At 37.0% G+C, this 22,152-nt stretch overlaps 1 protein-coding gene across 2 annotated transcripts in view; it reads left to right on the forward strand.

The window, feature by feature from the left end:
• KCTD8 (potassium channel tetramerization domain containing 8) overlaps window positions 1-22,152 on the forward strand; it is a 92,919-nt gene that overhangs the window by 58,876 nt on the left and 11,891 nt on the right. Inside the window, exon 2 of one of the 2 annotated variants that reach the window (XR_009724335.1) lies at window positions 5,325-5,388. The exons of the other annotated variant lie outside the window; for it this stretch is intronic. The gene's annotated coding sequence lies outside the window, so the exon portion shown is untranslated. The remainder of the gene's footprint in view (window positions 1-5,324; window positions 5,389-22,152) is intronic. 2 annotated transcript variants of the gene reach the window in all.

Genomic DNA, 22,152 nt, shown 5'->3' on the forward strand with positions numbered 1-22,152 from the left:
AAACTTAACATATCTTCCTACCAAACACTTCTCTTAGAGAGTTAAATCTCTCTGACAGCTATTTTGCTTCTGAATGTAACATGAGTTGGAATTTACTTCTGAAAGTACCATTTCATAGACCTCAATTGAACTTCTCATTCATTTATCAGCACTATTAAGTCAATAGTTGTCTCTTAAGCATCAGAAAGGCGACTAGGAGGAATCTCAGGGTGAATTAATATATTTTTCCTGTCTCTCAAACTGAAGACGTTGAGGTGATGCTGTAAGAGTTATATGCCTCTTCACTGTTCTAGTAAACTTAACACCTTCAGTGCTTTCTTGTAGTAATAGGATTTATTTCTTTTACAGTGTTTGCTGTTCTTTGCCCTGACTGCGAAACAGGGTTTGCAGCTGTGAGGATCACAGCATTGCTCAAGGAACAGAATTAATTCTGTGGCGTGGGTCTTGGATGAGCTTTGTGCTAATGTAATTAGATGTCTAACAGAATATGATCTCAGTAGTTTGAAGTTAACTGAACCTAAACCATGGGCTTCTACACTACAATGCAGTCACCACTGACTTTTGTATTGGTCACTAACAGTGGGTTTCCCATACCCTTGCAATGTTTATTATCTGTTCTGTATTACACAGAGTTGCTTGGGTTAGCCTGATAACTCAGCCTGGGTCACACATTTGCTATCAGAACACATCAAGTGGAAAGCTTTTTTTCTTTTTTTTTGATCTGACAGATGCATAGCTACAAATACAGTGTGTTCTTGTCTCCTGGCATCTTAGCTTACCTGCTGCAGGTGGGTGAACTATGGCAGCTGGTGGGATAGTGGGGGTAAGTGGGGTATCTAGGATTAAGCATTTGATGACTGTGAAAAGCATAAGATTGTTGTGCATCAGTTGCTGTTCTGGTCTAGCAGGTGACTGGTATTTCCTGACTCTTTATTAATTAAGCCTTTTGTGTTCCTGTGCTTTCAAGGACAAATGATGCTTCTTTTTCTTGAAATGGTGGAAAAGCTTCACCTCTGTTTGGATGACATGGTTGTTAGGTAGAAAAAGATTGTATTTCAAACAGTCTTATCATACAAGATGAACATACTTCTCATCTGGAAACAGAAAAATATGATTGCCACTGCTGATTACTGGCACAATATAGTGAGAGGCATGACGTTGATAAGTGTATTTAAGTGAAATCACTTGAACAGGATTTGTAATTGCTCTGTTTTATATAAAAGAGAAGTAATTCTTTCCAAAATATGTCATTAGGATATGCTGGTGCTTCTCATGCTACTGCATTCAGGTGCTATAATAAAGGATTAACATTATTGCCTTTCAGTCCAATTATATTATTTTGCTCTTTTGAGCATCCACAATCTAGCCACAGTAACTGTAAAATTCCTGGTTATCATTAGTAGGCAATGTTTTTTTTCATAGTTAGCATTCACTGTAAAATTCAGTAATTTAGGTTAGCTAGAATTCTCTCTGAAAGTTTCTATTATCAGACAGCTTATCAGCCCCTTAGAGGCAAATTAATTATTGGCATTTTTAAGTATTGCTTAAAATAATTAAAAAAAATATTTTTTGGAGCATCAATTTATCTTGGCCTCCATTGTGGGGATGGAGATTTCTCATTTTTTCAAAAGTTTTTTTAAGTAGACTGCAGCAGAGATCTGAGGACTGCCTGTGCAGTGGGGCCCTGCCTAGCACAATTGGGAAGGGTGGCATCTGGCACAGTGAACAATTATAATTAATTTTCTGTAAAGATCTGTCAGCATTCTTTGTGTATTATGTTTTCACTTTCAAAGGCTGGGATGTTTAGAACGTAACCTGTATCATTTGTTGATATGGCGAAGTATGTAGCTGTTTGAATAGTCAAATGAGTTTATCCACACCAGAGAAATTCCAGCTCACATTTTTCCATGTAATTGAATTAATAATGAGCCAGTAAGCCCATCTATGGATAATTAAGAAGAAGGAAATAAACAACTATTTCACCAAAACAGTGCTCATATAGTGGTGTTTATTCTGCACTAGGTGTTGAATACCCTAGTCAGTGTTGATACCCCAGTCCTGTGACTCCTTCAGTCGGTAGTCACAGGGTAAGTTCTGTAAGCTGGAAGATGTTCAGTAAATCACCTTCTTCCTTCAAAAAGGGGCTTTCAAAATATTTAAAAAATAAATATTTTTATTTATATAAATAAATATTTATATTTATTCCTATAATTTCATTTATATAAATATTATAAATATTTATATATAAATATATATTTATATTATATATAATAGATATTTACATTTATATTATACGTATTTATTTATATAAATAAATATGTAAATAAATATATACTTCTATAGATAAATATTTATATTTATTATATAAAATAAATATTTTTATTTATATAAATATTATAAATATTTAGAAATGTAAACATTTTGAATGTCCAAAGAAGGGTAATGAAGCTGGTGAAGGGTCTAGAGCACAAGTCTTACAAAAAGTGGTTGATGGTACTGGGTTTGCTTAGTTGGAGACAAGGAGGCTCAGGGGAGACCTTATTGCTTTCTACAACTACCTGAAAGGAGATTGTCGTGAGGTGAATGTCATTCTCTCCTTCTGAGTTGCAGACGTCAGGATGAAAGGAAAAGACCTCAAGTTGTGCCAGGGGAGGTTTAAGCTGGACATTAGGAAAAATTTCTTCACCAAAAGGGTTGTCAAGCATTGGAACAGCCTGCCGAGGGATGTGGCTGAGTCACCATCCCTGGAGATGTTTAAAAGATGTGTAGATATGGAGCTTAGGGACATGATTTAGTGGTAGACTTGGCAGTGCTGATTTAATGACTGGACTGAATAATACTAAAGTTCTTTTCCAGCCTAAATAATAAAAAATATAAGACTATTTTCTCATTAACTTTGTTGCCTCTTTTACTTGTAACTTTCTCTATACAATTCGTAGAATCATAGAATAGTTAGGGTTGGAAAGGACCTTAAGATCATCAAGTTCCAACCCCCCTGCTGTGGGCAGGGACACCTTGCTCTAAACCATATTACCCAAGGCCTTGTCTAACCTAGCCTTGAGCACTGCCAGGGATGAAGCATTCGCAACCTCCTTGGACAACCTATTCCAGTGCCTCACCACCCTAACAGGAAAGAATTTCCTCCTTATATCCAATCTAAACTTCCCCTGTTTAAGTTTTAACCCATTACCCCTTGTCCTATCACTACAGTCCCTAATGAATAGTCCATCCCCAGCATCCCTATAGGCCCCCTTCAGATACTGGAAGGCTGCTATGAGGTCTCCACGCGGCCTTTTCTTCTCCAGGCTGAACAGCCCCAACTTTCTCAGGCGATCTTCATATGGGAGGTACTCCAGTCCCCTGATCATTCTCGTGGCCCTCCTCTGGACTTGTTCCAACAGATCCATGTCCTTTTTATGTTGAGGACACCAGAACTGTACGCAATACTCCAAGTGAGGTCTCACGAGAGCAGAATAAAGGGGCAGGATCACCTCCTTCAGCCTGCTGGTCATGCTCCTTTTAATGCAGCCCAGGATACGGTTGGCTTTCTGGGCTGCAAGCGCACACTGCTGGCTCATGTTCATTTTCTCATTGACCAGCACCCCCGAGTCCTTCTCCTCAGGGCTGCTCTGAATCTCTTCTCTGCCCAGCCTGTAGCTGTGCCTGGGATTGCTCTGACCCAGGTGTAGGGCCTTGCACTTGGCATGCTTAAGCTTCATGAGGTTGGCATAAGCCCACCTCACAAGCGTGTCAACGTCCCTCTGGATGGCATTCCTTCCCTCCAGTGTATCAACCGAACCACACAGCTTGGTGTCATTGGCAAACTTGCTGAGGGTGCACTCAATCCCATTGTCCATGTCGTCGACGAAGATGTTGAACAAGACGGATTCAGTCTATTACATCTAGGAAAATACACCTATCTCTATATATTGAGTTTGTGCTTTGATTACATGGTTTTTCTAATTATTTTTTTTATTTTAAAGACATGAGAAATCAAGACTTCTGTAAAGTTTGTATTTGATGAACAGATTAAATGAAAATATCCCCGAATGATGATTTATCATCAGAGTATAGCTATCAGTGTTTTTCACTCATATATGATAGTATGACTCAAAATGTTTCAAAAATTAAAAGTATAAAAAGCAAACTTGAAAGATTTCAAAATATTACTCTCACCTTGTACATACAACTTTGAAGTCATGGTCTGCAGCCTCCTTCATGTCATCCAGTCTAAAAAACTCCTTCAGGCTTCCTGTACCCCACCATTTTTTAATAAACATCTCTTCAAGCTTTAAAACCTTAAGAGCTTCAGAAAGCACTAGCCTTCAGAATTCTTCAGCTTCTTATAGAAAGATCACTACTGGTAAATTGATGCCTCATATCTACAAGAAACAGTATTCAATCACAAATTCCAAACTTTACACCACACATGGATAATATCAATTTCTCACTATGGAATTGGTCTGGATGCTGATGCTAGTTGAGTAGAACAAATGAATGAATATGTGCCCCAAAGGAAAAGCATTTTTCTTTGGAATATTTATAAGTGTTAAAAATAGTTTTATTAGAACATACTCATTGATAGTATTTGAATGAAAAGTTGATGAATAAGATAAATGAACTGTTATATGTAACATTCAAAATACTTTGAACAGGCACTGAATTTAGAGTCACTTATTTTCCATTTTCTAAGTAGATGTTTGTTGCCTGTGTTCCTCTCTTAGTAAATAAAACACTTCTCTTTCCAGTACAGTAGTGGTACAATATAAGCAGCAATACAGTGGCACATGGGTACCACAGCAGAAAAAGATACCTAAACCAGGGATACTTTGAACTCTTTTCTGAAGCTCACATTTACAATGAACACATGGAGAGTTAGAGAAAAACACAGTCTTTTAAGAGAACTAATGCTAGGGGTGGAGGTCTCCACATGAATACAGTGTTCCTCATCTTTGTATTTATGAAGGTATGGCTGATAAAAATGGTTAAATATTTTGCCAAAACTGACAGAAATTTTCCTTCCTTACAACTATTAGTTTTGAGAAATATCAAAGCTTTTTACTTCTTTATCTGAAAGAATAGTGATGCGTAGGTGATGGGGAGTACACTAATAGAATAATAGCTTTGAAGCAAACACAGTAACTGTGACAGTATACTGAGTTGTGAAGTTTCTTGAGATAAAAAACTGTAACAACCTGTTAAGACACTTCTGTATCTCCTGCTCTTTCCCATGTTGTGTACTAGAAACGGATACTAGAGGTAGCCACATCCACAGGGCCTGTAAGCCTTGCCTGAGCGCAAGGGCTTGCTTATCTTCTGCTTAGGCAGCCTCTGAACAGAAGTTGACCAGGCTGTGGAGAACAGGATGTTTACTCCTGAGGATGGTCTGTAAGTGTAACAAACATTCAACCTAGTGCTATTGTTGATGTAGCCTACACAGAAGCAGCAGAGAAAAGCTGAGTTAATAATCTTCACTGCCAAATTCAAAATATCAGGCTAGGCAAAGGGGGAGTGTGCAACCTTCTCTCACTGCAAAGCAGTTCTTTGGGTTCTTAAGAATTTAAGCAAGTCACATTCTGGATGGCTTTGGCAGCTCTTGAGTCCCTTCTGGTTTTGTGCATGGTTCTCTCTATCAGGATCTTATGCAAAACTCTTCATAGAGAAAATGTAATTAGAGGTTATTTATTAATTATAAGAAATTGTTTGCATGATACTTTTAGGTGACTCTGATTCCAATTCTGAGTGAGAAAAGTATTGCCTCCTTGTGCCTTTGCTGCTTAGTTCAGAGAACCTAAAGTTTCCTGCCAGTATGATACAGAAATCTGGTAACATGAGTAAAAGCAGTATTGCATGCTTTTCAACCCCTTAGTTTGAAATTAATCAAATCAAACTGCATAAATCTAATGAAAGAACAGGAATTAATTAAAAAATCAATAAGTATATCGTCATACTTCCATGTTAGACACTTTCAGTCTCCCGTGAATGTCTGTTGTGACCTCTGATATCAGGTAGTTCAAGAATATCCCCAAGTCGCAAACTTCTTTCATGTATAAATGTCTAGGATACATACTGGATACTGCTCAGCTGCTTAGACCTTGTGAGATACATCTGGAGTGATGTCTCCTGTGGTGGACTCCCCAGTACAAGAAAGACGTGGACATATTGGAGAAAATACAGCCACAAAGATGCTTACAAGCTTAGAGCATCTGTTACATAGGAACAGGCAAAGAGAGATGGGACTGTTTAACCTAGAAAAGTAAAGGCTCAAGGGGATCATACCAATGAGTATGCGAGAGAGTAAAGATGGAACAAGATCCCTTTGGGCGGTTACCCAGTGACAGGATAAGGGCAATGATCACAACAGGGAATACAGGGAATTCTGTTTAAATATAACCCCCGCATACCTTTTTACTCTGGGAATGATTGAGCAATGGTACAATCCTAGGATTGCTGAGAGAAGTTGTGGAGTCTCCATCCTGGGAGACAGTAAAAACTTGACTGGACATGGCACTGGGCAATCTGCTGGAGTTGACTTTGATTTGAGTGGGAATTTGGACTAGATGATCCCCACAAGGGAACAGCTCTGGATCGTACAGGTACACTTTACTTTCAACCTCTAGTTTTCATGGCCTTACTAGCTTTCCTTCCACTACCAGCAAATAATTCAGAGGTACTACTGAAGGTGGTTGGCCTGGGGGGGGTGGGGTGGTGGTATATGCTGTTCATTGTCTGAATACAACCTCAGTTTCAGAAAACACCTAATAAGCTTTCTTTTTAAATAGTTTCTTTGATTATTAGAAGACTCTATCTATGCATCAGCAGAAATGTCTGGGTGATTTTCAGTAACCATGACCAAAGTGCTTCCTCAGATGGGTTAGTCTATCATGTATTGATCAGATGTAATGGTCCTGTTTGATTTCATATTTTTCTTCTATGTAAACAGTTTGAAACAGAATTTAGATGCCAAATTCTTCTTTATATAGTCAATTTCCACTAGACAAATAATTTGTAATGATTATCAAATTAATGTATAGGATGGTTTGCAAGCTTTAATTATATTTAATCCTTGTTCAGTAACTTTGTCAAGAAAAGTTCAGTGCAAGGTTTTTGTGAGAAACAAAGTCTGATTCAGGTGAATGTTTAATGTCCTTTTATCACTCAAAGTCCTAAACCAAATTATTTATTTCACAAAATGTGACAGCATTAGTAGAATTTAATAAAACACTTATGGAAACACATCACCAAACCTAAGATACTGTACATAATCTTAAACTGAGCAAATATAAAGCAATTTATCACAGCAAGGTCAAATCAGGAAATTATTCTCTGCTGAAGTGGAATTAGATAATCAAACTAATTAAATCCTCAAGTTAATACCAAAAATATCTTGTCTTTAAGTGAGTCTAAGGAAGTGGCTGCATGTGTGTGTTGCAGATCCTAACTAAAGAATTTTCCCGGAGTTGTTTCACTGAATAATTTAAATAGGTGAGTGCTTTAATACTGCCATAAGGCTATGCTCTAAAGCCTAAATTACATTTTTAAAGGAAATAATATTAAAATAAAAAAAAAATCACATGGAGATTTAAACCTTTTCCATATATTTATCCAGTAGGAAAAAAAATCAAGTTTATCAGGAAACCTGTTGAGAAAAAGTTTATCGGACCTTATTTATCAGAAGGTGCCAGGTGACAAGCTCCAGTCTTCCCAAAACTGCATAGTTTGAAAGTAATCGTTGAGCAAATTTTCCCCTTCTGTGTGGACTCACTAGTTGCTGACATAATAGTAATGCATATAAAACATAGCAACCATGCAGAGTTTGCATGGACACACTTCCATTTTTGTAAACTGAAAATATAAAAGACATCTCCAAATTATTAAAACCAAAATGGAGAAGAATGAGGTGCTCAAGGCATAGTGGAGCTTGAACAGACTTTCACTTCCATAGGACAAGTCTACAGAGTGCAGTGGAGCACATCTCTAAGTGCTGATGAAGGTTGTCCGATGCCAGAAGCGATAGACTTGATGCATGTTAGTACTCCCCTGGTGCTCAGGTGTAGCACTGAAAATATGCCGTAGATAATTCTCACTGTAGTGTGTTAGCTGTCAGTATCTTGGGTAGTCTCAAACTGAAACGTTGCCCAGAGCTAATGGTTGTTACAATACTGACAGAGTTTTGTACATAAGCTAAGAAAATAAATCCCTGCTACTGGCTGAAGCACAACTTTTGTTCTTCAAGTAGTGTGGACTACTGTGTTCTTAAAGTACTGTGTTCTTAAAGCAGTGCAACTTAGTGGATCCAGGTGTTTTGGACTTCTGGATTTGAGGTATGGCATTCTCTATGTGGAGGAATAAAACACATCTGGAAAACCAGAGCATATGCTTTGTAAACCATGGGGTTAACAGTCCAGACTTATACTAAATGAACAGGATGCTCAATCCACGTCTATACTGAACTACTTTTCCTCAGTAAATACGGCTTCTCTTGAGAGGTTAGAGTTTTGCAGAAGAAATCACTCTGGTGTCCAACAAAGAGAGACATATATTTGCAGGAAACATGAAGATCAGCTAATTATTTTTTTAAATGAGTGCAAAATTTCTCTTCATTAATGGGTTTTATACACACATCAAGCACAACTATTCCAAAGGCAAATATTCAACTTATTTTTACAGCAGCTAAAGAAAGTTAATAGAAACTGCTTATTAACCTTCAATTTAAAATATTTTTGATACATTAAGGCAATCTCATACAGAGAGACACAAATTGGAAATTTACAAGTTTACAAATTAAAAGCTTATTTGCTGCTGCTATTCTCTGTTTTTCCCATCTAATCGGTGTTCCATTTAGCATTTTTACCACTGAGCTAATTTCATAGAATATTAATATGCAGTTAAAAAAAGGCAAACTCAGGTAATAGTTAAATCTAAAACCACATGTAGAAATTTGCCTCTCAATTCCTCTCCTTCTGGTAATTTCACAGAGGGCAGATTAGTGCCAGAAGTTTTAAAAGAATATAGAATTTTTCCATAAAGCCAAAAAACACAGAAACTTCTCTTCAACCTCCACCTCTCACCAGTCCCATTCAATTTGTAATGTGCAGACTCAATGCCCATCTCAGTGCTTAATGCAAACTGTCATAGCATCACTTTTGAATAAATGAAGACTATTGTGCTTTGCACATGACAAGAGTGGGTCTTGCTTGTGGGAAATGTCACTCTGTCATTTTCTCCTATCCGAGTTTCATCAGATGCTATGTAAATAGAGTAAAAATGGCAACTATTGTGATTACTTTGGAAAAAAAAATAATCAGAAAGTGTGTTTTCTTGAATCCCCTTATTCCTATCATGACTTATCTTCCACCAAACAGTAACATAAAACCTCCCCTTCTTTTGCTTCCATGTGCTCTGTGTTTCATTTGCCTTTAGTTTATTAAAATGTCATGTACCCATTTTCAGACATCTCTTTAATGAAAAGAGCCGTGGAAATACAAAATCTCATCACTGAGCTCAACCTAAAAGTGTAATTTTAATTCAGACAGATGAACTATATTCTATTGACTTTTCATTCCTCAGAGTTTGCTGTAATACAGTAAATACTGCTTTTATTTTTTCATAGTTCTATCCCCTCTGCCTACTTGGTTTTAATGTGTTCATAGAATGGTTTGGTTTGGAAAGGACTTTAAGAACATCAAGTTCTAACCCCTCTGCCAAGAGCAGGGGTGCTTCACAGTAGACCATGTCACCTAAGCCTCTGTCCAACCTGGTCTTGAACACTGCAAGGGATGGAGCATTTACCACTTTTCTGGGCAACCTGTTCCAGTGCCTCACCACCCTCACAGTAAAGAACTTCTTCCTTATATCCAATCTAAACTTCAACTGTTTAAGTTTGAACCCATCACCCCTTGTTCTGTCGGTACAGTCCCTGATGAAGAGTCCCTCCCCAGCATCCTTATAGGCCCCCTTCAGATACTGGAAGGCTGCTCTGAGGTCTCTGCACAGCTTCTCTTCTCCAGGCTGAACAGCCCCAACTTTCTCAGCCTATCTTCATATGGGAGGTACTCCAGTCCCCTGATCATCCTCGTGGCTCTCCTCTGGATTTGCTCCAACAGTTCCATGTCCTTCTTATGTTGAGGACACCAGAACTGCATACAGTGCTCCAGGTGAGGTCTCACGAGGTGCAGGATCACCTCCTTCGGCCTACTGGTTATGCTTCTTTTGATGCAGCCCAAGTGAGTTGCACTTGCTGCTTTTCTGCCCTCATCCTGCAAATGTGGCTGCCAGTTCATTTGTATTTAATTTTCCATTCATGTCCTGTGAACTATAGGTTTTAATATGGTTGATAGTGTGCACAGAGGCAGCTACACGGTGGCCTGCTGAACACAGGATGAGTGTCCACATGCTGCACACTAGTCATTATCAGTTTCCAGAATGGGGCTGTGCGTAAGCAGCCCAGTTTTCCAATCTAGTGCTTCCCTTCATTCAAATCTTTCTTAATGCTTTTTATGATATCAATAATGAGATCATAATTAAAACCTGAGCAAATCAACAGTGCCTTTAGATTTTCATGTGTAATCTCTTAACCCTTAACTAAAATTCGACATTGGTCTTTTTTTCAAATACTCTGTTTAACATGTCTATGCGGGTTCTTAATTTACCCAAAGATTAGCTTTGGTAAACCAATCCATGAGTGTTTCACAGCAGTCAGCTGATTTCCCTTTCAATTTCTCTTTTATATTATTTATTGCTTGCTGAGAGAGCCTAATTAAATCTAATTGACTGCTAGTATACATCTATTGGAATATTGACATTTTATCAGCAATTAGACTGTATTTCTTATCATATTATGGTGTTGGCTGACTTTATATCACTTTACCTTATAGGAGTAGGAAATGCTTCTTCTGTTTTACATTGTATTTGATTTCAATTAAGATGTTGAGGTGTTTTGTTTGGATAACAGAAGTTTTACATGTTAGAAGGTAAAGTATACAGGGCGTAACTGGAAGGCATAATCATATTAAATATCCTTTTCTTCTCCTCCACCTGTACTCTCTCTTTCCAAAATACATCCCTCATTCTGATAAGTTAAGCTCCTATATGCAAATCTGCTTTTAAGCTAGAATGTATTTCTTTTTTTTTCCAAACCATTTTGCAGCAAGAAACTTGTCGTGGGTTTAGCAGTAGCAGTCATTTTTTTCTCTTTCTTAGTAGCTGGTGCAGCGCTGTGGTTTTGACTTTCAGGCTGGGAACAGTGCTGATAACATCAATGTTTTAGTTACTGCTCAAAGGTTTGGTCTGACCAAGGACTTTCTGAGTCTCATGCTCTGCCAGGGAGGCAGAGGAAACAGAGACAGAACACCTGACCAAAGAGGTATTCCATACCACAGCATGTCATGCCCAGTGTGTAAACTGGGGGCATTTACCTGGAAGGGATAGCTCTCTGCTTGGTTGGGCTGGGTATCGGTATCGGTCAGCGGGTGGTATTGTATTCTCTTCCCTTGTTATTCCCTTATCATTCTTATTATTGGTGGTAGCAGCAGTGGTTTGTGTTATACCTTAGTTACCGGACTGTTCTTATCTCAGCCCATGGGAGTTAACATTCTTTTCCCTTCTCCTTCCCATCCCTCTGGCAGCAGGGGGAAGAAAGGGCGGGGTGGGGGGGGGGGGACTAGACTGCGTGGTTCTGATTTACGGCCTGGGCTTAAACCACGACAAAACTTCTAATCGTTTCAACTGTAATATCTTGATAAATTGTAATGCCCCCTTGTTTCATTTGGAGATAGAGCTGCAGAAAAGACTGTCCCCTCACTTCTTATCCTTAGTGTCTTGTACCGGTAGGTATCCTTTAGACCAGAAGAGTGATTATATGGCAAGCTACATCATTAAAGGCATGGGGGCTGTTGTGGGAAGCTTAGTCCAAAGCAAGGGTTGTGATACAACCAAGCAAGAAAGAGATATAATTATGCAACACTGAAGTTGTTTTTTATTAATAGATTTGACTATTGGGCTGTGATTTGAGGCAGCGGAGGTGCCAGCACATTTTTTTCTTTACTGTTTCTGGGGGCAATAACCTCTTCTACAGATGCACGGAGAAGAAGAGGGAGTTTAAGCTTTAGATCTTCTGTCCACCTTCAGCAAGCTCTACCAGAGGATGTCTGCCTTTGCTACTTCTATATATCACTTGAATTCTGCCCCTGTTGATGACCACTTGTGTTGATGTATGCTGGTATCTGCCCTACAAATATACTATAAACAAGAGACAAATTGCTTTGTCTTCCAGAGGGACTGGTAAGTCTAAGTTTCCCCCCTGGAATCATAGCACTTGTGGATAAATTTAGGGGTTTCAGGATCAATATGGAAAAAACCTTTAGGGTTCCTCTCCCATGTACTGATATTTAGGGTCCAGTGGCAGTGAATGCTGTATTCTACTCATTTGCTGCTGAGACCATAAAAGGAGCAAAGTATGTTACATTTTGCCCCAGAAGTGGACACAGTATACTTTTTTTTTTTTCAAAATAAGAGTAACTGAAACCTAACGCAGATAAACTGGGGGAATGTACATTTTGTTAACATAACCTTAAAAGAGCTACGTTACTGAATTACAAGAAACGTTTTCGTATGTGTTTATGGTTTGACTTCATAACCTGCAGCACTAATGACACTGAATTACAATTATTTGGTTTTGTTCTAGACTTAGAGGTGGCTCTATGCAGACTGCAGTGATGATAGCAGTTAAGCTGTACATTAAAAATACCATAAGAACTTCATAGTTCTTATATAATAAAGTAGCCTGCTTCATAACGTATTATTCTCGTGATGATTTAACAACTTGTATCACAGATGCATTACATTAAGTAGTAGCAGCAGCAGCAGAGATAGCAGCATAATCATCATGCTCCACTGCCTGCCCTGTGCTAAAGGAATTAAGAGTGTGGGAGGAAGAAACATAACATTGCGAATGCTGAGACTGACAGCCATGGAAGTGATGAAGTCTCATGAAATCAGCAGTATGTAAGGTATACATACTCACCAATTATGATGACAAGGTTTCACTAAAACGTGGACCCACTATCATTACACGCAAACAGAGCTGTTTGTTAAGAAAATTTCCAAAAGATCAAAAGCAGGATATATAGTTTGAAATAGGTTATAAATGTTGGTTGAATCCATCAGCTCTTCTAACACAGTCTTATACTCTCTCCTACTACTATGAAGTTTGAACTATGAACTATTTTTTCCATTCTGGTTTGGATTATTATACGCATCTGTCTTCAAAATATTTTGTAGCTCCTTCTTGTCGGGGATGGCACACTGTCTTGGTCCCATACACTGTACGGGAATGTGGCTGATATTACCATGTTCGTAGCAACACACATGTAATATATGTGCTACTGCCAACTGCAGAGCAAATTATTAGGATGACCTGCTGGATAGGGGTTTGTTTGTTTGTTTTCCTAAGCAGAATACAGGATGTATAAAAATTATTTTGTGTATGAATTATGAGCTTCATTGTGAGGTGTGACAGAATGCATGTTGCATTTGCTTGTTCTTAAGCTGGTACACTGTGCTTTTTCAGATAGGCTGGGTGAAGAGGGAAAGATTGCTTCTTCCTGGTGCCCTCACCAGGTGTACAGATGGGAAAGATCTGCAAAGCTGCTGGGTGTGCAATTCCCAGAAAAAGAAATAAATGGTAGCATAAGCAATTCAAGGAAAACTGGTTTTGGTTTTGTTCTCCTCTCAATTGTTAAAAGGCTTTAAGCCTTTAAGGAATATGTATAAGGAAATTATATAGGCAGATCCACCCCAAAGCTGTAGTTTATCTGGGAGGCTCATCATAGATGCGCTGGAAGACAATTCCCAGTTTACTGAATTTGCATTATCAAAAGCAACCACACATAATCCTGTTCAGAAACTTACTTCTGAATTCATAATTGTTAAAATCAAGCTATTTTTTTACCATTGTAATTTCTGTTTGCATTACTTTTTCTTCTTCTGAGCTTTTGAATTACAAAAAAAAAAAAAGGAATAAAAATATCTAGAAGAATTTTCTTTAGTTTGAAATTGTCTTTCATAAGCATGGGAAGCCATAATTAACACAGTATTCAAGTCAGGTCAGGTCTTACCTTTGCTTTGTAGAGCAATACAGTATTTCCTTCTGGGTATGCCTTATTTGTCATGTTCTGCAACTTTTTCTTTAATGCTTGTATTACTTTGCTTAGAGGAGCTGTGGTCAATTAGCACAGCATTTTTTTCCTCTCCTTTTGCTTCCACTCAGGTGCTAAGAAGAAATTCTTGTTAATGTTATGTCCAAGATGTGTTTTTTACCATTACATTTCATGCTGCTTCTGCATCTCTTCATTTCTCCAGTATATCCTGATCTTCCCTCTTCTAACATATTATTCATTAAAGATACACTCATAAAATGAAATGAGATACACTTACTAAATGAGACTTATCTCAAGAATGATTCCTAACAATAAACTCTTGTCACTTTTCTATAGCTCAACAATTGAATTTTCAGTGTGTCTTCACTTCCCATTTACTCAAGTCTGTAGCCACCTTTGTATTCTTGTATCAGTATGCTTCTCGTCTGGCTTTTTGTTGATCATTGCTGCACAAGTTTCACAATAGTCCTCAAATGAGTGAGAAGTTGTACTGATGTCTTAGCAAAATATTTATTTCTCAGAATTCATCTTTTCATGCAGCTGTGGACTCTATTCTTATCAAAGTATTTATGGCACACCCATCACCAAAGTCCAAGAAACCCGTGGCAAGCAGAAAAATACTTATTTACACAAGGCCCATTCAGAGGACTGCTCTATTTAAGCACTGAACATTTTTCTTTCACATGTATAATTTTGCAAAGGACTTAAGTATTCTTCATACTTAAATGCCAAGGAAAGTAAGGGATTATTTGTATTAATTTTTGTGTAAAACAGAAGGAAAATTGAATTAAATTCTGGAATACCTCAAGTACCTTTGTTTAATGCATGTTTATACCAAGCCACACGCATGAGGTCATACCCATTTTGTGACCACAGTTAAAAGAAGTGAATACAAAGAACAATTTAATAATAATGTGAACAGAAAATGAAGAGAGTTTAAATTTTTAGGTCTACCTTGTATTTTTAAGCTCCATGACAAAACTTGTTGGGACCATTTTACATCACAGAGGATAATGCTGCTACTATTTTATGTACAGTCCCAACTGAGAAGCAGCTTTTTCCCCATTCACTTGATGACATTTCTTTTTCGTTATTAAAAATAGAAAAGGACAGCTGCATACTTAGATGGGCATTAACTTCATAAATTGTTAATCCTGAAAAAACATGCTGCTCTCAGAGGGGGGTAGTTTAATGCTGCGCACTGTCATTCAGTGACTATCACCGTTTCTTACATCTGAAATCATGGACATCAGGTAATATTTGCTTCTCTATAAATTGAGCCCATTCTCAGAGTGTCCCTTGATGCAATCAGGAGTTTCATTTATTTCTGAAAAAAAAGCTCAAATGAAAGCAATAGACTTAACTAAAATGGTTGTCTAGCTTGTGCCCCTGAGCAGAGAGGAGTGGAAAGCAGGTTTGCAGCATGTCTTGAAGGTGAGCACCAATGCTTCTCCTTAGAGAGTGTTAGCTCCCATCTGTGCTCTGAAAGGGTTCTCACCTTGGGTGACCCTGTCCTGACACCTAGGCTAGGCAAGCGTTGGTGCATCCAGCCGTGCATCCAACACACCAGGCAGGATGCCTGGCTGCACTGCCCTCACAGTCAGCAAGGGACCTCTTTGCAAGAAGCAGGCACCTTTTGCCTACATGGATGCTTCAAAGCAGGGATGGGCAGGCAACACCAAGTTTTTCACCCAGGTAAAACAGGACTTTGTTGGTGGATTTCATCCCATGTTACTTTTATTAGCTTTGTCTCTGATCAGATACTGCATGTACTACCATTTGCAAATCTTTTTCACTTACTCACTTTCTAACCGTAAGCTTTAGCTTTTATTTTCATCGCAATGAAATGCTGAAAGTGATCAATGAAGTTGCTATCAAAAAAAATGTGATGGAGAGAAAACCGTGAAATTTTTCATTTCTTACATGACAGGAGAGTAGCAAATATCTCTGAGCAGTGTTTCAGTTAGGGGAAAACTTAAAGCCACATCAAAAAAAGAGGATTTAGACATATATGGTGGAACTTAGACCCCTAAGTCCAAAATGTCATCCTAAGAAAGCTTCACTATGGGAACACTTGCAATCTCTGGCAAAGTTTCCCACTTTCCAGGCTTTTAGATTTCCATGTGCACATGCCTCCACTGCCTACTGAGGTTCCATAAGGCAGAAGACAATCATCTAAAAGTGGTGAATCCTTTCTTAGCAGCTATGTTTTAGAAAACATACCTAACTAGAGAAATGATTAAAAAATGAACTGCAAGGGCAACACAACGGTTCCAATATAGAACATAATCCTAACAGTGCTGGTTGATGGCAAGTATGAAAACGTTTCCTGGTTTTTGGAAACTGAGAATTTTTAGAAGGTGCTAAAAAAGAAGAGAAGCTGAGAACATGCAGGTCCAGCTGTAAGGCTGCTGGATACAGGAGCATGTCTTTCTTGCACTTCTTCGGGTTAATGTATAAGAATAAGAGAGATGAGCTCACTGAACTTAATTATGTTTTGTTGTGAGCATGGTGAAAAACCAGAGCAATTCCATCAGCATTGCTGATGTGAAGCAGTGTAACTGTTCAGAATCTGAGCAACAGTATCAGAAATTTATCCATATGAATGTGCCAGGGTTGAAATTCTTATTACTGAGCACAACAATAGTAGTAGGAAGTAAAGGAGATGATGATTGTAAAATAATTGCCTGCCTCCATCTGCTGAGGGAAAAAGTGGCTTTTTTTTTAATGTTATATGGATATATTATGTAATGTCTTGCCATTAGTAGAAATGTATTTCTATATCTGTATTTTTAGTACTGTATCTGCATTATCCATAGATACTGTGCAATCCAGAGATACTCTTTTTCTGATTTCCTTACCATACATGTTAAAATTATTCTTGTTCTTTGTCCCTTTCTCCATTTCATTCTTCCATATAAATATACTAAATAGCTTCTGAGAAATATCATAAAAGTGATCTGTGGAACTATAGGTTCAGTTGTGTCACAGGCACAGGGCGGTGAAAAATGTGCAGGACGTACAACACTGGCTATGTTCAGAAAAATATACTGAAATATTTTTTTTATTTGAAAAACTGGGTTTTATAAAAAGCTAAAATATTTTAAACACATGGATTTAATTTTTTTTCCTAGAAAAAGTAATTTTAAGAAGAAAAGCAGGTGATTTCCAAAATCATTGGAAGCTAATTTAATAGCTTTATTTTTTTATTTATTTTTTTGTTATAAAAGTAAGTAAAAACTTTATTTACATTATTTTCCCAATTTTCTTTACATTATTTTATAAAAATACAACAAGCATCCTAGTTACTGAAATGGAAAATCTTGTGTCTTAAAACAAGAGGCAAAAGTCAAAACCCACCCTGAGCAGGGGAAAAAGCAATTCTGTTCTGTTATAGACCCTTGCATATTATAAAAAACACAATATATCCACTATAATTAGATATAACAAATACCTGTGTTTTCTGTTTTCTTATATGAACATCTGCTGAGGAGGATAAATTATAAACAAATAATAGCAGTGACAAAAGACTGAAAAGTAAAATCAAATATGTTATTAATTTTACTGTGAAGAGTGGTCTTTTATTTTGTTTTTTTATACAAGGAAGTGCTTATGTTATTTGTGTCAGAAAGCATTTCATGCCGGGTTTAAAGAATCTGGTTTAAAGCCTTTCTCTAAACAAATAGAACGTATAGCCAAGACTGTGCCTCTTGCTTCATGTTAGCATAATTATGAACACGCTAAACTAGAATAATGAAATAGCAGCCTATTGCAGTCACCATTCCCAGTTTGTGAAGCTCCTAAGCTTAGCTGTGGGGAAATGGAAGGATATTATCAGGAGAGCTCTCTCTACGCATTTCCTTTTTTGTTTTGCTTTGTTTAAATGCAGACAGCCTCTTTCAAAGGAAATCTCAAAGGTTTTGTTCTGTCAGTAGAAGTCCCTGCCAGTGTTCATCTCCTGTCTGTGACCTTGACTGTAATACAGGCAGCTCTAAAGCTCTGCCATTCATTCATACCAAGGATAACTGGAAAGCTACATCGTAAGTGTGCAAGTTACAGTATCTTGTGGGAAGAATGTAGCACAGTTCCCTTCCTTTTTTCCACATTTGTTTGCTCTTTTTAAGGCTAATAAAAAGCAAGTAAGAATGTGTAAGTTCATAAACTTTTGACTGCAGAGTGAAAATCAGACAAAGTCTACCAGAAGCAGCCTGAAGAACCAACACTGTGACTACTAGATTTTCATTCATCTTTTCCATTAAGGACTTTGTCTTTCTTTGCTTTCCTAAATCTGTCAAGCCAGAATAATACTGTGGCATACCACTCATTGGGAGAGAAATAGAATTAAGAATGTACAAGTGAGACCTCTTCTACAGTCTTATTAGATAAACCTGTTACCTTGTTTATGATCTTGACTTTACCTTCTCTTTTTCCATCTGTACTTTATTTTGTAACCCCAAAATAAATTTGGAATTTATTTTGTAAGAGATTATCAGGATTTATTCTAGTATATTATTAGCATCCAGTTGTCATATATTGTTTTTAACAGTAGGTCTTTAAGATTTTTACAGAAGGGACAACTCTCATTTTACAGATGGAGAAATTCAGTCATTGAGACAGAAGTACCCTGACTTTCATATTGATATCGGAAAGCAGAAGAATATTACATTTTTAGACACAAACCGGGTTTGTTCTGCGTAACTACTTTGTTGTATTTAAAAGCTCAATGTACACCTGAATAGGAAAGATACACTATCATTGGTAAAGCTTGCGGCAATTAAGCTAGCATATAAGGGAATCAGAGTAGTAATAGTAGGAGAAACAAGGATGTAGGAAGGAAAATATTTCATTACAAGAAACCTTGGACCAATGACTGTAACAATAGCAGTATTTTGATCTTGGGTTCTTTTTTTGGAAATACAAAAAGTGAGAAGAAAGGGCACGTATAGCCCTTTCCCTGGTTAATAACTGCACAATTTGCACTTGGAAATCTGAGTCAATAAAGTTATCATTGGCCCTTGACAGCCCTTATGCCTATAGACTGGTCTTTTTTGTCAGCTCTGCATGGTGACAAAGAAGAAGCACCATCTCAGCTGTCAGCAGAAGCAGGTTTCAGTTTGGGTTGATGTTGGAAACTTAAAAATGCAGAACTGCAACTCTTACTCCAAACTCATGTCCACATCCATAATGCAACAAATGAGTCCTGTATTCTGAAAGAGTAAATGTCCCCAAGCCTTATACCTATTAGAAAAAAATTAGCTTTTTCTTAATTTTTATATTCTATGTATTTTAGGTTTTTCTATAGCCAACATATGATAGCTCTTACATGAATGTAATGAAAATGCAAATTAATAAAAAATTAAGATTATATTCATTATAAATGATCACTTAATAAAATGCACTGGATGCTGCTTTAATAACACAGTGACTTTTTTTTTTTTTTTATAACATTCCAAATTAATTATTCCATCTGCTGGTCATTCCTCTGTTGAGCCAGTCAAAGATAGGAAAAGAAAATAAGAGAAAGTAGACTACTTTAGTTCTAATGAAACTAGTAAACAGCTTTTGACTGTGCCTTTGATCAAACTGAGGCAGAACTATTAGTGATAACCAGAATGAGGTTATGTAATGTTTTTACTACAAGGTAGGTTACTATGATAAAGTGAAAATTGCTCAGGTTGATTTGGCAAATGAAATTTGATGTAAAATTTTTCAGTAGTACTGTTTGTTCACTCTCTCAGGATGCTTTATGGTGTATTTTTTCTTCCTGCTCACTCTTTTTGTTGCTATGCAAAGCTACAAAATTGAAACATTCTTTAGGTAATTTACTGGAATGTAGAATTGTGGTGAGATGTATAAATAAATGTGTATTTCTCCTCTGAAACTCTCATACTTTTTCTTTACAGCTTTTTGTTTGTTTTCTTTGCCTCCATTAGGGCTAAATTAGGTATCAGTTAATGGTATCTATACTCTAGTACTGCCAAGACATATTTTGTGAATCGCTCAAGCTTGTGTATATTTTTTCTAAAAAATTGCTAAGAATAATGTAAGAAAATAAATTTTCACTAAAGAATGCTGTCACCCTCTTTAGAGAGCCTTCTGTACTTATTTGGTATTCAGTTTGCAGGACAGTCGAAAACCAGTCCATGTTTTAATATTTAACATTTTTATTATTTAAAACTTTTCAAATGTGGTTAATATGTCAAGAAAGAACGAATTTAAACAAACACATTTCAATCTGAGCTGGGCATAATTTATTCATTGCAAACTGTAGTAAGTAATTAAATATCTCAGTTATATATGTTGTGTTTCCTGGTAAATATCTGAAACATTTGGAATAAGAGGAGGATTAAATCTTCCTACACTTTCTGATGCTGGTTTCACCTGAGCTGGTAATCAGACTCTTTGTTACTTGGTCAGGGATGGAAATGTGACATGTAAATGCAACTATTGGATGCAACTAATTTTCTACCTCTTCCATCCAGACTTTATGTAGCTGTGGGAAATACTACTTTATCTGCTTCCAGAATATCTGCTTTGTGTTGGTAGAAAAAAAAATTTTTGTAGTTTATTGCTTTCACCTCTGCCTCTCAGTCCCTACATTAAATCTCACATTTTTATATCAGACATGGGTTGCTTATCCCCACACTTAAGGACTTTGGTTGCCTGTCCTCACCTAGCCTCTATCATTTGTTGTTGCAATGGTAACTCTTAGCCTCAGCCAGTCCATTGTGACTTTATGGCTCACATTCATGTCACCTCTGATGCTACTTTGTACTTAAGGGAGAAGATACCACTAACATCTGCAAAGCTATTGTAGTATTTTCCTTCCAAATCCTCCTTAAGACTCTCTGGCTTTGTGTTGCTCATATAAATTTTGAGAAAAGATTAGACAGCTGGAGGTCTGAGACAACCAGCCTATTGTGCTGACCAGTACTGCATTTTTTGGTACTTTCCCATCTGTCTGTCTCTTCCCATCTGCTGTTTCTTGTATTGTTCTTAGATTTTAACCTGTTCAGGGCAAAGGTAATCTATTAATTATTATGCAGCAAAACTACATTATGCACAATGTAGTCTGTTACTAGAACGTACAGTCTGCAGGGGAAATAAAATGAATATTACTAACAGCCACCTCAGTAATAGCAGTAGATCCTTTTTTAGACTTCCCTTTTATTACCTTTAGAGGATTAAGTAATGATGAAGCATTTAGGTTAGTTCAAGGTACATAATATCAGGTTAGTTCAAGATACATAATACCACTTTTATCTTCAAATGTTATCTAAGGATTGTCTGAAGAAATTTTACAGTATTTCTAATATTGCTGTTAAGAATCCCTATAAGTTTTGAATTTCTAAATGTGACCACTGTAATCCTGCCCCTTAAATGCTGTTGGTTCTGTCCTGTAAAAAATGTAGTTTGTTCTGCAAATACTAAGGATTTCTTTTAAGAACTTCATATTGTGTTTACTATACTGTAGTTGTAATCTGTGTGGTTTCACTGTTTCTCAAGGAGAATTAATTTAATGAATTCAACATTCATTTTTGCTGTTTGTGGGTTTATGTCCTATAGCCATAATATTTTGTTTGTGTGGATATGTTTTTTACATGCAAATTATTTGCAAACTATTTTTTGTGGAGAACAAGATGTGTGCAGAGTGAATTCATTATCCTTCACATATTTAATAATTTTTTATTTTACTTAGATATATACCATATAAGTAAGATTTTTTTCTGCATATGTTTTAATATTTTCTGTAGCTATTTACTTGGGGTGAATGCTTCGAATGTTCCATAAGGCAGCTCTAGGAATTTGGATCTAAAGATAGTGTGTTATTATTGGCATGTGTTTACATACTTTAGGATTCAATGCCCCATTTATTTCATATTGTTTTACTTTAGTTTTCATGTACCAAACCTTAATGGCAAAACAGATGAATGGCACTGCTATAGTTGAAATGTTAGTCTGAAATGTACTTCATGCTGTGTACACAGAAGTG

Source organism: Neopsephotus bourkii, unplaced genomic scaffold (assembly GCF_033783945.1).
Source record: "Neopsephotus bourkii isolate Nb327-2 ecotype Australia unplaced genomic scaffold, CSIRO-AGI_Nbou_v1 NB_259, whole genome shotgun sequence".
NCBI classification, from domain to species: domain Eukaryota; kingdom Metazoa; phylum Chordata; class Aves; order Psittaciformes; family Psittacidae; genus Neopsephotus; species Neopsephotus bourkii.